The sequence below is a fragment of the Lampris incognitus genome, chromosome 2 (genome assembly GCF_029633865.1).
Source record: "Lampris incognitus isolate fLamInc1 chromosome 2, fLamInc1.hap2, whole genome shotgun sequence".
In the NCBI taxonomy this organism is placed as follows: Eukaryota; Metazoa; Chordata; class Actinopteri; order Lampriformes; family Lampridae; genus Lampris; species Lampris incognitus.
Genome location: NC_079212.1, coordinates 77210482 through 77226628, shown reverse-complemented (window position 1 = coordinate 77226628; position 16147 = coordinate 77210482).

Below are 16147 nucleotides of genomic sequence, written 5' to 3'. Positions count from 1 at the left end.
GCTCAGTTGTGCAACGCGGCCTCCCACTTCTTTTTCTACTCTGGTTAGAGCCTGTTTGTGCTGTCCTCTGAAGGGAGTAGTACACACCGGTGTAGGAAATCTTCAATTTCTTAGCAATTTCTCGCATGGAATAGCCTTCATTTCTAAGAACAAGAATAGACTGTCGAGCTTCAGATGAAAGTTCTCTTTTTCTGGCCATTTTGAGCGTTTAATTGACCCCACAAATGTGATGCTCCAGAAACTCAATCTGCTCAAAGAAGTGCCCATCCAACCAATCCAACTTGTGGGAGCTGCTTCTGGAAGCGTGGGGTGCAATTTCTCCAGATTACCTCAACAAATTAACAGCTAGAATGCCAAAGGTCTGCAATGCTGTAATTGCTGCAAATGGAGGATTCTTTGACGAAAGCAAAGTTTGATGTAAAAAAAATCTTATTTCAAATACAAATCATTATTTCTAACCTTGTCAATGTCTTGACTCTATTTTCTATTCATTTCACAACATATGGTGGTGAATAAGTGTGACTTTTCATGGAAAACACAAAATTGTTTGGGTGATCCCAAACTTTTGAACGGTAGTGTACCTCTGTAGACTCACTATAAAAACACACTTCCCCCTGTAGACTCACTATAAAACACACTTACCTCTGTAGACTCACTATAAAGTTACACTTCCCCCTGTAGACTCACTATAAAACACACTTCCCCCTGTAGACTCACTATAAAAACAAACTTCCACCTGTAGACTCACTTTAAAAACACACTTTCCCCTGTAGACTCACTATAAAAACACACTTCCCCCTGTAGATTCACTATAAAACACACTTCCCTCTGTAAACTCACTATAAAACACACTTCCCTCTGTAGACTCACTATAAAACACACTTACCTCTGTAGACTCACTATAAAATTACACTTCCCTCTGTAGACTCACTATAAAACACACTTACCTCTGTAGACTCACTATAAAAACACACTTCCCCCTGTAGACTCACTATAAAAACACACATCCCCCTGTAGACTCACTATAAAAACACACTTCCCCCTGTAGACTCACTATAAAACGCACTTCCCCCTGTAGACTCACTATAAAAACACACTTCCCCCTGTAGACTCACTATAAAAACAAATTTCCCCCTGTAGACTCACTATAAAAACACACTTCCCTATGTAGACTCACTATGAAAACACACTTCTCTTTGCAGACTCACTATAAAAGACACTTACCTTTGTAGACTCACTATAAAACACACTTCCCCCTGTAGACTCACTATAAAACACACTTCCCCCTGTAGACTCACTATAAAACACACTTCCCCCTGTAGACTCACTATAAAAACACACTTCCCCCTGTAGACTCACTATAAAAACACACTTCCCCCTGTAGACTCACTATAAAAACACACTTCCCTCTGTAAAATCACTATAAAACACACTTCCCTCTGTAGACATCACTATAAAACACACTTCCCCCTGTAGACTCACTATAAAACACACTTCCCCCTGTAGACTCACTATAAAAACACACCTCCCCCTGTAGACTCACTTTAAAAACAGACTTCCCCCTGTAGACTCACTATAAAAACACACTTCACCCTGTAGACTCGCTATAAAACACACTTCCCTCTGTAAACTCACTATAAAACACACTTCCCTCTGTAGACTCACTATAAAACACTCTTCCCTCTGTAGACTCACTATAAAACACACTTCCCCATGTAGACTCACTATAAAAACACACTTCCCCCTGTAGACTCACTATAAAACACACTTCCCCCTGTAGACTCACTATAAAACACACTTCCCCATGTAGACTCACTATAAAAACACACTTCCCCCTGTAGACTCACTATAAAACACACTTACCTCTGTAGACTCACTATAAAAACACACTTCCCCCTGTAGACTCACTATAAAACACACATCCCCCTGTAGACTCACTATAAAAACACACTTCCCCCTGTAGACTCACTATAAAACACACGTCCCCCTGTAGACTCACTGTAAAAACACACTTCCCCCTGTGGACTCACTATAAAAACAAATTTCCCCCTGTACACTCACTATAAAAACACACTTCCCCCTGTAGACTCACTATAAAACACACTTCCCCAGTAGACTCACTATAAAACACACTTCCCCCTGTAGACTCACTATAAAAACACTCTTCCCTCTGTAGACTCACTATAAAAACACTTCCCTCTGTAGACTCACTACAAAAACACACTCACTATAAAAACAAACTTCCCTCTGTAGACTCACTATAAAAACACACTTCCCCCTGTAGACTCACTATAAAACACACTTTCCCCTGTAGACTCACTATAAAACACACTTCCCCCTGTAGACTCACTATAAAACACACTTCCCTCTGTAGACTCACTATAAAACACACTTCCCCCTGTAGACTCACTATAAAAACACACTTCCCCCTGTAGACTCACTATAAAACACTCTTCCCTCTGTAGACTCACTATAAAACACACTTCCCTCTGTAGACTCACTATAAAAACACACTTCCCCCTGTAGACTCACTATAAAACACTCTTCCCTCTGTAGACTCACTATAAAACACACTTCCCCCTGTAGACTCACTATAAAACACACTTCCCCCAGTAGACTCACTATAAAACACACTTCCCCCTGTAGACTCACTATAAAAACACACTTCCCCCTGTAGACTCACTTTAAAAACACACTTCCCCCTGTAGACTCACTATAAAAACACACTTCCCTCTGTAGACTCACTGCAAAAATACACTTCCCCCTGTAGACTCACTATAAAAACACACTTCCCCCTGTAGACTCGCTATAAAACACACTTCCCTCTGTAAACTCACTATAAAACACACTTCCCTCTGTAGACTCACTATAAAACACTCTTCCCTCTGTAGACTCACTATAAAACACACTTCCCCCTGTAGACTCACTATAAAACACACTTCCCCGGTAGACTCACTATAAAACACACTTCCCCCTGTAGACTCACTATAAAAACACTCTTCCCTCTGTAGACTCACTATAAAACACACTTCCCTCTATAGACTCACTACAAAAATGCACTCACTATAATAACACACTTCCCTCTGTAGACTCACTATAAAAACACACTTCCCCCTGTAGACTCACTATAAAACATACTTCCCCCTGTAGACTCACTATAAAAACACACTTCCCCCTGTAGACTCACTATAAAACACACTTACCTCTGTAGACTCACTATAAAGTTACACTTCCCCCTGTAGACTCACTATAAAACACACTTCCCCCTGTAGACTCACTATAAAAACAAACTTCCACCTGTAGACTCACTGTAAAAACACACTTCCCCCTGTAGACTCACTATAAAAACACACTTCCCCCTGTAGATTCACTATAAAACACACTTCCCTCTGTAAACTCACTATAAAACACACTTCCCTCTGTAGACTCACTATAAAACACACTTACCTCTGTAGACTCACTATAAAATTACACTTCCCTCTGTAGACTCACTATAAAACACACTTACCTCTGTAGACTCACTATAAAAACACACTTCCCCCTGTAGACTCACTATAAAAACACACATCCCCCTGTAGACTCACTATAAAAACACACTTCCCCCTGTAGACTCACTATAAAACGCACTTCCCCCTGTAGACTCACTATAAAAACACACTTCCCCCTGTAGACTCATTATAAAAACAAATTTCCCCCTGTAGACTCACTATAAAAACACACTTCCCTATGTAGACTCACTATGAAAACACACTTCTCTTTGCAGACTCACTATAAAAGACACTTACCTCTGTAGACTCACTATAAAACACACTTACCTCTGTAGACTCACTATAAAGTTACACTTCCCCCTGTAGACTCACTATAAAACACACTTCCCCCTGTAGACTCACTATAAAAACAAACTTCCACCTGTAGACTCACTGTAAAAACACACTTCCCCCTGTAGACTCACTATAAAAACACACTTCCCCCTGTAGATTCACTATAAAACACACTTCCCTCTGTAAACTCACTATAAAACACACTTCCCTCTGTAGACTCACTATAAAACACACTTACCTCTGTAGACTCACTATAAAATTACACTTCCCTCTGTAGACTCACTATAAAACACACTTACCTCTGTAGACTCACTATAAAAACACACTTCCCCCTGTAGACTCACTATAAAAACACACATCCCCCTGTAGACTCACTATAAAAACACACTTCCCCCTGTAGACTCACTATAAAACGCACTTCCCCCTGTAGACTCACTATAAAAACACACTTCCCCCTGTAGACTCATTATAAAAACAAATTTCCCCCTGTAGACTCACTATAAAAACACACTTCCCTATGTAGACTCACTATGAAAACACACTTCTCTTTGCAGACTCACTATAAAAGACACTTACCTCTGTAGACTCACTATAAAACACACTTCCCCCTGTAGACTCACTATAAAACACACTTCCCCCTGTAGACTCACTATAAAACACACTTCCCCCTGTAGACTCACTATAAAAACACACTTCCCCCTGTAGACTCACTATAAAAACACACTTCCCCCTGTAGACTTACTATAAAAACACACTTCCCTCTGTAAAATCACTATAAAACACACTTCCCTCTGTAGACTCACTATAAAACACACTTCCCCCTGTAGACTCACTATAAAACACACTTCCCTCTGTAGACTCACTATAAAAACACACTTCCCCCTGTAGACTCACTATAAAACACACATCCCCCTGTAGACTCACTATAAAAACACACTTCCCCCTGTAGACTCACTATAAAACACACGTCCCCCTGTAGACTCACTGTAAAAACACACTTCCCCCTGTGGACTCACTATAAAAACAAATTTCCCCCTGTACACTCACTATAAAAACACACTTCCCCCTGTAGACTCACTATAAAACACACTTCCCCAGTAGACTCACTATAAAACACACTTCCCCCTGTAGACTCACTATAAAAACACTCTTCCCTCTGTAGACTCACTATAAAAACACTTCCCTCTGTAGACTCACTACAAAAACACACTCACTATAAAAACAAACTTCCCTCTGTAGACTCACTATAAAAACACACTTCCCCCTGTAGACTCACTATAAAACACACTTTCCCCTGTAGACTCACTATAAAACACACTTCCCCCTGTAGACTCACTATAAAACACACTTCCCTCTGTAGACTCACTATAAAACACACTTCCCCCTGTAGACTCACTATAAAAACACACTTCCCCCTGTAGACTCACTATAAAACACTCTTCCCTCTGTAGACTCACTATAAAACACACTTCCCCCTGTAGACTCACTATAAAACACACTTCCCTCTGTAAACTCACTATAAAACACACTTCCCCCTGTAGACTCACTATAAAAACACACTTCCCCCTGTAGACTCACTATAAAACACTCTTCCCTCTGTAGACTCACTATAAAACACACTTCCCCCTGTAGACTCACTATAAAACACACTTCTCCCAGTAGACTCACTATAAAACACACTTCCCCCTGTAGACTCACTATAAAAACACACTTCCCCCTGTAGACTCACTTTAAAAACACACTTCCCCCTGTAGACTCACTATAAAAACACACTTCCCTCTGTAGACTCACTGCAAAAATACACTTCCCCCTGTAGACTCACTATAAAAACACACTTCCCCCTGTAGACTCGCTATAAAACACACTTCTCTCTGTAAACTCACTATAAAACACACTTCCCTCTGTAGACTCACTATAAAACACTCTTCCCTCTGTAGACTCACTATAAAACACACTTCCCCCTGTAGACTCACTATAAAACACACTTCCCCGGTAGACTCACTATAAAACACACTTCCCCCTGTAGACTCACTATAAAAACACTCTTCCCTCTGTAGACTCACTATAAAACACACTTCCCTCTGTAGACTCACTACAAAAATACACTCACTATAATAACACACTTCCCTCTGTAGACTCACTATAAAAACACACTTCCCCCTGTAGACTCACTATAAAACATACTTCCCCCTGTAGACTCACTATAAAAACACACTTCCCCCTGTAGACTCACTATAAAACACACTTACCTCTGTAGACTCACTATAAAGTTACACTTCCCCCTGTAGACTCACTATAAAACACACTTCCCCCTGTAGACTCACTATAAAAACAAACTTCCACCTGTAGACTCACTGTAAAAACACACTTCCCCCTGTAGACTCACTATAAAAACACACTTCCCCCTGTAGATTCACTATAAAACACACTTCCCTCTGTAAACAAACTATAAAACACACTTCCCTCTGTAGACTCACTATAAAACACACTTACCTCTGTAGACTCACTATAAAATTACACTTCCCTCTGTAGACTCACTATAAAACACACTTACCTCTGTAGACTCACTATAAAAACACACTTCCCCCTGTAGACTCACTATAAAAACACACATCCCCCTGTAGACTCACTATAAAAACACACTTCCCCCTGTAGACTCACTATAAAACGCACTTCCCCCTGTAGACTCACTATAAAAACACACTTCCACCTGTAGACTCACTATAAAAACAAATTTCCCCCTGTAGACTCACTATAAAAACACACTTCCCTATGTAGACTCACTATGAAAACACACTTCTCTTTGCAGACTCACTATAAAAGACACTTACCTCTGTAGACTCACTATAAAACACACTTCCCCCTGTAGACTCACTATAAAACACACTTCCCCCTGTAGACTCACTATAAAACACACTTCTCCCTGTAGACTCACTATAAAAACACACTTCCCCCTGTAGACTCACTATAAAAACACACTTCCCCCTGTAGACTTACTATAAAAACACACTTCCCTCTGTAAAATCACTATAAAACACACTTCCCTCTGTAGACTCACTATAAAACACACTTCCCCCTGTAGACTCACTATAAAACACACTTCCCCCTGTAGACTCACTATAAAAACACACCTCCCCCTGTAGACTCACTTTAAAAACAGACTTCCCCCTGTAGACTCACTATAAAAACACACTTCACCCTGTAGACTCGCTATAAAACACACTTCCCTCTGTAAACTCACTATAAAACACACTTCCCTCTGTAGACTCACTATAAAACACTCTTCCCTCTGTAGACTCACTATAAAACACACTTCCCCCTGTAGACTCACTATAAAACACACTTCCCCGGTAGACTCACTATAAAACACACTTCCCCCTGTAGACTCACTATAAAAACACTCTTCCCTCTGTAGACTCACTATAAAACACACTTCCCTCTGTAGACTCACTATAAAACACACTTCCCCATGTAGACTCACTATAAAAACACACTTCCCCCTGTAGACTCACTATAAAACACACTTCCCCCTGTAGACTCACTATAAAAACAAACTTCCACCTGTAGACTCACTTTAAAAACACACTTCCCCTGTAGACTCACTATAAAAACACACTTCCCTCTGTAGACTCACTATAAAACACACTTACCTCTGTAGACTCACTATAAAATTACACTTCCCTCTGTAGACTCACTATAAAACACACTTACCTCTGTAGACTCACTATAAAAACACACTTCCCCCTGTAGACTCACTATAAAAACACACATCCCCCTGTAGACTCACTATAAAAACACACTTCCCCCTGTAGACTCACTATAAAACACACGTCCCCCTGTAGACTCACTGTAAAAACACACTTCCCCCTGTAGACTCACTATAAAAACAAATTTCCCCCTGTAGACTCACTATAAAAACACACTTCCCCCTGTAGACTCACTATAAAACACACTTCCCCGGTAGACTCACTATAAAACACACTTCCCCCTGTAGACTCACTATAAAAACACTCTTCCCTCTGTAGACTCACTATAAAAACACTTCCCTCTGTAGACTCACTACAAAAACACACTCACTATAAAAACAAACTTCCCTCTGTAGACTCACTATAAAAACACACTTCCCCCTGTAGACTCACTATAAAACACACTTTCCCCTGTAGACTCACTATAAAACACACTTCCCTCTGTAGACTTACTGCAAAAATACACTCACTATAAAAACAAACTTCCCTCTGTAGACTCACTATAAAAACACACTTCCCCCTGTAGACTCACTATAAAACACACTTTCCCCTGTAGACTCACTATAAAAACACTCTTCCCTCTGTAGACTCATTATAAAACACACTTCCCTCTGTAGACTCACTACAAAAATACACTCACTATAAAAACAAACTTCCCTCTGTAGACTGACTATAAAAACACACTTCCCCCTGTAGACTCACTATAAAAACACACTTCCCCCTGTAAACTCACTATAAAACACACTTTCCCCTGTAGACTCACTATAAAACACACTTCCCCATGTAGACTCACTATAAAACACACTTCCCCCTGTAGACTCACTATAAAAACACACTTCCCCCTGTAGACTCACTTTAAAAACACACTTCCCCCTGTAGACTCACTATAAAAACACACTTCCCCCTGTAGACTCGCTATAAAACACACTTCCCTCTGTAAACTCACTATAAAACACACTTCCCTCTGTAGACTCACTATAAAACACACTTCCCTCTGTAGACTCACTATAAAACACACTTCCCCCTGTAGACTCACTATAAAAACACACTTCCCCCTGTAGACTCACTATAAAACACTCTTCCCTCTGTAGACTCACTATAAAACACACTTCCCCCTGTAGACTCACTATAAAACACACTTCCCCGGTAGACTCACTATAAAACCACTTCCCCCTGTAGACTCACTATAAAAACACTCTTCCCTCTGTAGACTCACTATAAAAACACACTTCCCCCTGTAAACTCACTATAAAACACACTTTCCCCTGTAGACTCACTATAAAACACACTTCCCCCAGTAGACTCACTATAAAACACACTTCCCCCTGTAGACTCACTATAAAAACACACTTCCCCCTGTAGACTCACTTTAAAAACACACTTCCCCCTGTAGACTCACTATAAGTACACACTTCCCTCTGTAGACTTACTGCAAAAATACACTCACTATAAAAACAAACTTCCCTCTGTAGACTCACTATAAAAACACACTTCCCCCTGTAGACTCACTATAAAACACACTTTCCCCTGTAGACTCACTATAAAAACACTCTTCCCTCTGTAGACTCATTATAAAACACACTTCCCTCTGTAGACTCACTACAAAAATACAATCACTATAAAAACAAACTTCCCTCTGTAGACTGACTATAAAAACACACTTCCCCCTGTAGACTCACTATAAAAACACACTTCCCCCTGTAAACTCACTATAAAACACACTTTCCCCTGTAGACTCACTATAAAACACACTTCCCCATGTAGACTCACTATAAAACACACTTCCCCCTGTAGACTCACTATAAAAACACACTTCCCCCTGTAGACTCACTTTAAAAACACACTTCCCCCTGTAGACTCACTATAAAAACACACTTCCCCCTGTAGACTCGCTATAAAACACACTTCCCTCTGTAAACTCACTATAAAACACACTTCCCTCTGTAGACTCACTATAAAACACTCTTCCCTCTGTAGACTCACTATAAAACACACTTCCCCCTGTAGACTCACTATAAAACACACTTCCCCGGTAGACTCACTATAAAACACACTTCCCCCTGTAGACTCACTATAAAAACACTCTTCCCTCTGTAGACTCACTATAAAACACACTTCCCTCTGTAGACTCACTACAAAAATACACTCACTATAATAACACACTTCCCTCTGTAGACTCACTATAAAAACACACTTCCCCCTGTAGACTCACTATAAAACATACTTCCCCCTGTAGACTCACTATAAAAACACACTTCCCCCTGTAGACTCACTATAAAACAAACTTACCTCTGTAGACTCACTATAAAGTTACACTTCCCCCTGTAGACTCACTATAAAACACACTTCCCCCTGTAGACTCACTATAAAAACAAACTTCCACCTGTAGACTCACTTTAAAAACACACTTCCCCCTGTAGACTCACTATAAAAACACACTTCCCCCTGTAGATTCACTATAAAACACACTTCCCTCTGTAAACTCACTATAAAACACACTTCCCTCTGTAGACTCACTATAAAACACACTTACCTCTGTAGACTCACTATAAAATTACACTTCCCTCTGTAGACTCACTATAAAACACACTTACCTCTGTAGACTCACTATAAAAACACACTTCCCCCTGTAGACTCACTATAAAAACACACATCCCCATGTAGACTCACTATAAAAACACACTTCCCCCTGTAGACTCACTATAAAACGCACTTCCCCCTGTAGACTCACTATAAAAACACACTTCCCCCTGTAGACTCACTATAAAAACAAATTTCCCCCTGTAGACTCACTATAAAAACACACTTCCCTATGTAGACTCACTATGAAAACACACTTCTCTTTGCAGACTCACTATAAAAGACACTTACATCTGTAGACTCACTAAAAAACACACTTCCCCCTGTAGACTCACTATAAAACACACTTCCCCCTGTAGACTCACTATAAAACACACTTCCCCCTGTAGACTCACTATAAAAACTCACTTCCCCCTGTAGACTCACTATAAAAACACACTTCCCCCTGTAGACTCACTATAAAAACACACTTCCCTCTGTAAAATCACTATAAAACACACTTCCCTCTGTAGACTCACTATAAAACACACTTCCCCCTGTAGACTCACTATAAAACAAACTTCCCCCTGTAGACTCACTATAAAAACACACTTCCCCCTGTAGACTCACTTTAAAAACAGACTTCCCCCTGTAGACTCACTATAAAAACACACTTCACCCTGTAGACTCGCTATAAAACACACTTCCCTCTGTAAACTCACTATAAAACACACTTCCCTCTGTAGACTCACTATAAAACACTCTTCCCTCTGTAGACTCACTATAAAACACACTTTCCCCTGTAGACTCACTATAAAACACACTTCCCCGGTAGACTCACTAAAAAACACACTTCCCCCTGTAGACTCACTATAAAAACACTCTTCCCTCTGTAGACTCACTATAAAACACACTTCCCTCTGTAGACTCACTATAAAACACACTTCCCCATGTAGACTCACTATAAAAACACACTTCCCCCTGTAGACTCACTATAAAACACACTTCCCTCTGTAAACTCACTATAAAACACACTTCCCTCTATAGACTCACTATAAAACACACTTACCTCTGTAGACTCACTATAAAACACACTTACCTCTGTAGACTCACTATAAAAACACACTTACCCCTGTAGACTCACTATAAAAACACACATCCCCCTGTAGACTCACTATAAAAACACACTTCCCCCTGTAGACTCACTATAAAACACACGTCCCCCTGTAGACTCACTGTAAAAACACACTTCCCACTGTAGACTCACTATAAAAACAAATTTCCCCCTGTAGACTCACTATAAAAACACACTTCCCCCTGTAGACTCACTATAAAACACACTTCCCCGGTAGACTCACTATAAAACACACTTCCCCCTGTAGACTCACTATAAGTACACACTTCCCTCTGTAGACTCACTGCAAAAATACACTCACTATAAAAACAAACTTCCCTCTGTAGACTCACTATAAAAACACACTTCCCCCTGTAGACTCACTATAAAACACACTTTCCCCTGTAGACTCACTATAAAAACACTTTTCCCTCTGTAGACTCATTATAAAACACACTTCCCTCTGTAGACTCACTACAAAAATACACTCACTATAAAAACAAACTTCCCTCTGTAGACTGACTATAAAAACACACTTCCCCCTGTAGACTCACTATAAAAACACACTTCCCCCTGTAAACTCACTATAAAACACACTTTCCCCTGTAGACTCACTATAAAACAGACTTCCCCATGTAGACTCACTATAAAACACACTTCCCCCTGTAGACTCACTATAAAAACACACTTCCCCCTGTAGACTCACTTTAAAAACACACTTCCCCCTGTAGACTCACTATAAAAACACACTTCCCCCTGTAGACTCGCTATAAAACACACTTCCCTCTGTAAACTCACTATAAAAACTCACTTCCCCCTGTAGACTCACTATAAAACACTCTTCCCTCTGTAGACTCACTATAAAACACACTTCCCCCTGTAGACTCACTATAAAACACACTTCCCCGGTATACTCACTATAAAACACACTTCCCCCTGTAGACTCACTATAAAAACACTCTTCCCTCTGTAGACTCACTATAAAACACACTTCCCTCTGTAGACTCACTACAAAAATACACTCACTATAATAACACACTTCCCTCTGTAGACTCACTATAAAAACACACTTCCCCCTGTAGACTCACTATAAAACATACTTCCCCCTGTAGACTCACTATAAAAACACACTTCCCCCTGTAGACTCACTATAAAACAAACTTACCTCTGTAGACTCACTATAAAGTTACACTTCCCCCTGTAGACTCACTATAAAACACACTTCCCCCTGTAGACTCACTATAAAAACAAACTTCCACCTGTAGACTCACTTTAAAAACACACTTCCCCCTGTAGACTCACTATAAAAACACACTTCCCCCTGTAGATTCACTATAAAACACACTTCCCTCTGTAAACTCACTATAAAACACACTTCCCTCTGTAGACTCACTATAAAACACACTTACCTCTGTAGACTCACTATAAAATTACACTTCCCTCTGTAGACTCACTATAAAACACACTTACCTCTGTAGACTCACTATAAAAACACACTTCCCCCTGTAGACTCACTATAAAAACACACATCCCCATGTAGACTCACTATAAAAACACACTTCCCCCTGTAGACTCTCTATAAAACGCACTTTCCCCTGTCGACTCACTATAAAAACACACTTCCCCCTGTAGACTCACTATAAAAACAAATTTCCCCCTGTAGACTCACTATAAAAACACACTTCCCTATGTAGACTCACTATGAAAACACACTTCTCTTTGCAGACTCACTATAAAAGACACTTACCTCTGTAGACTCACTATAAAACACACTTCCCCCTGTAGACTCACTATAAAACACACTTCCCCCTGTAGACTCACTATAAAACACACTTCCCCCTGTAGACTCACTATAAAAACACACTTCCCCCTGTAGACTCACTATAAAACACACTTCCCCCTGTAGACTCACTATAAAAACACACTTCCCCCTGTAGACTCACTTTAAAAACAGACTTCCCCCTGTAGACTCACTATAAAAACACACTTCACCCTGTAGACTCGCTATAAAACACACTTCCCTCTGTAAACTCACTATAAAACACACTTCCCTCTGTAGACTCACTATAAAACACTCTTCCCTCTGTAGACTCACTATAAAACACACTTCCCCCTGTAGACTCACTATAAAACACACTTCCCCGGTAGACTCACTAAAAAACACACTTCCCCCTGTAGACTCACTATAAAAACACTCTTCCCTCTGTAGACTCACTATAAAACACACTTCCCTCTGTAAACTCACTATAAAACACACTTCCCTCTGTAGACTCACTATAAAACACACTTACCTCTGTAGACTCACTATAAAACACACTTACCTCTGTAGACTCACTATAAAAACACACTTACCCCTGTAGACTCACTATAAAAACACACATCCCCCTGTAGACTCACTATAAAAACACACTTCCCCCTGTAGACTCACTATAAAACACACGTCCCCCTGTAGACTCACTGTAAAAACACACTTCCCCCTGTAGACTCACTATAAAAACAAATTTCCCCCTGTAGACTCACTATAAAAACACACTTCCCCCTGTAGACTCACTATAAAACACACTTCCCCGGTAGACTCACTATAAAACACACTTCCCCCTGTAGACTCACTATAAGTACACACTTCCCTCTGTAGACTCACTGCAAAAATACACTCACTATAAAAACAAACTTCCCTCTTTAGACTCACTATAAAAACACACTTCCCCCTGTAGACTCACTATAAAACACACTTTCCCCTGTAGACTCACTACAAAAATACACTCACTATAAAAACACTTTTCCCTCTGTAGACTGACTATAAAAACACACTTCCCCCTGTAGACTCACTACAAAAATACACTCACTATAAAAACAAACTTCCCTCTGTAGACTGACTATAAAAACACACTTCCCCCTGTAGACTCACTATAAAAACACACTTCCCCCTGTAAACTCACTATAAAACACACTTTCCCCTGTAGACTCACTATAAAACACACTTCCCCATGTAGACTCACTATAAAACACACTTCCCCCTGTAGACTCACTATAAAAACACACTTCCCCCTGTAGACTCACTTTAAAAACACACTTCCCCCTGTAGACTCACTATAAAAACACACTTCCCCCTGTAGACTCGCTATAAAACACACTTCCCTCTGTAAACTCACTATAAAACACACTTCCCTCTGTAGACTCACTATAAAACACTCTTCCCTCTGTAGACTCACTATAAAACACACTTCCCCCTGTAGACTCACTATAAAACACACTTCCCCGGTATACTCACTATAAAACACACTTCCCCCTGTAGACTCACTATAAAAACACTCTTCCCTCTGTAGACTCACTATAAAACACACTTCCCTCTGTAGACTCACTACAAAAATACACTCACTATAATAACACTCTTCCCTCTGTAGACTCACTATAAAACACACTTCCCCCTGTAGACTCACTATAAAACACACTTCCCCGGTATACTCACTATAAAACACACTTCCCCCTGTAGACTCACTATAAAACATACTTCCCCCTGTAGACTCACTATAAAAACACACTTCCCCCTGTAGACTCACTATAAAACAAACTTACCTCTGTAGACTCACTATAAATTTACACTTCCCCCTGTAGACTCACTATAAAACACACTTCCCCCTGTAGACTCACTATAAAAACAAACTTCCACCTGTAGACTCACTTTAAAAACACACTTCCCCCTGTAGACTCACTATAAAAACACACTTCCCCCTGTAGATTCACTATAAAACACACTTCCCTCTGTAAACTCACTATAAAACACACTTCCCTCTGTAGACTCACTATAAAACACACTTACCTCTGTAGACTCACTATAAAATTACACTTCCCTCTGTAGACTCACTATAAAACACACTTACCTCTGTAGACTCACTATAAAAACACACTTCCCCCTGTAGACTCACTATAAAAACACACATCCCCATGTAGACTCACTATAAAAACACACTTCCCCCTGTAGACTCTCTATAAAACGCACTTTCCCCTGTCGACTCACTATAAAAACACACTTCCCCCTGTAGACTCACTATAAAAACAAATTTCCCCCTGTAGACTCACTATAAAAACACACTTCCCTATGTAGACTCACTATGAAAACACACTTCTCTTTGCAGACTCACTATAAAAGACACTTACCTCTGTAGACTCACTATAAAACACACTTCCCCCTGTAGACTCACTATAAAACACACTTCCCCCTGTAGACTCACTATAAAACACACTTCCCCCTGTAGACTCACTATAAAAACACACTTCCCCCTGTAGACTCACTATAAAACACACTTCCCCCTGTAGACTCACTATAAAAACACACTTCCCCCTGTAGACTCACTATAAAACAAACTTACCTCTGTAGACTCACTATAAAGTTACACTTCCCCCTGTAGACTCACTATAAAACACACTTCCCCCTGTAGACTCACTATAAAAACAAACTTCCACCTGTAGACTCACTTTAAAAACACACTTCCCCCTGTAGACTCACTATAAAAACACACTTCCCCCTGTAGATTCACTATAAAACACACTTCCCTCTGTAAACTCACTATAAAACACACTTCCCTCTGTAGACTCACTATAAAACACACTTACCTCTGTAGACTCACTATAAAATTACACTTCCCTCTGTAGACTCACTATAAAACACACTTACCTCTGTAGACTCACTATAAAAACACACTTCCCCCTGTAGACTCACTATAAAAACACACATCCCCATGTAGACTCACTATAAAAACACACTTCCCCCTGTAGACTCTCTATAAAACGCACTTTCCCCTGTCGACTCACTATAAAAACACACTTCCCCCTGTAGACTCACTATAAAAACAAATTTCCCCCTGTAGACTCACTATAAAAACACACTTCCCTATGTAGACTCACTA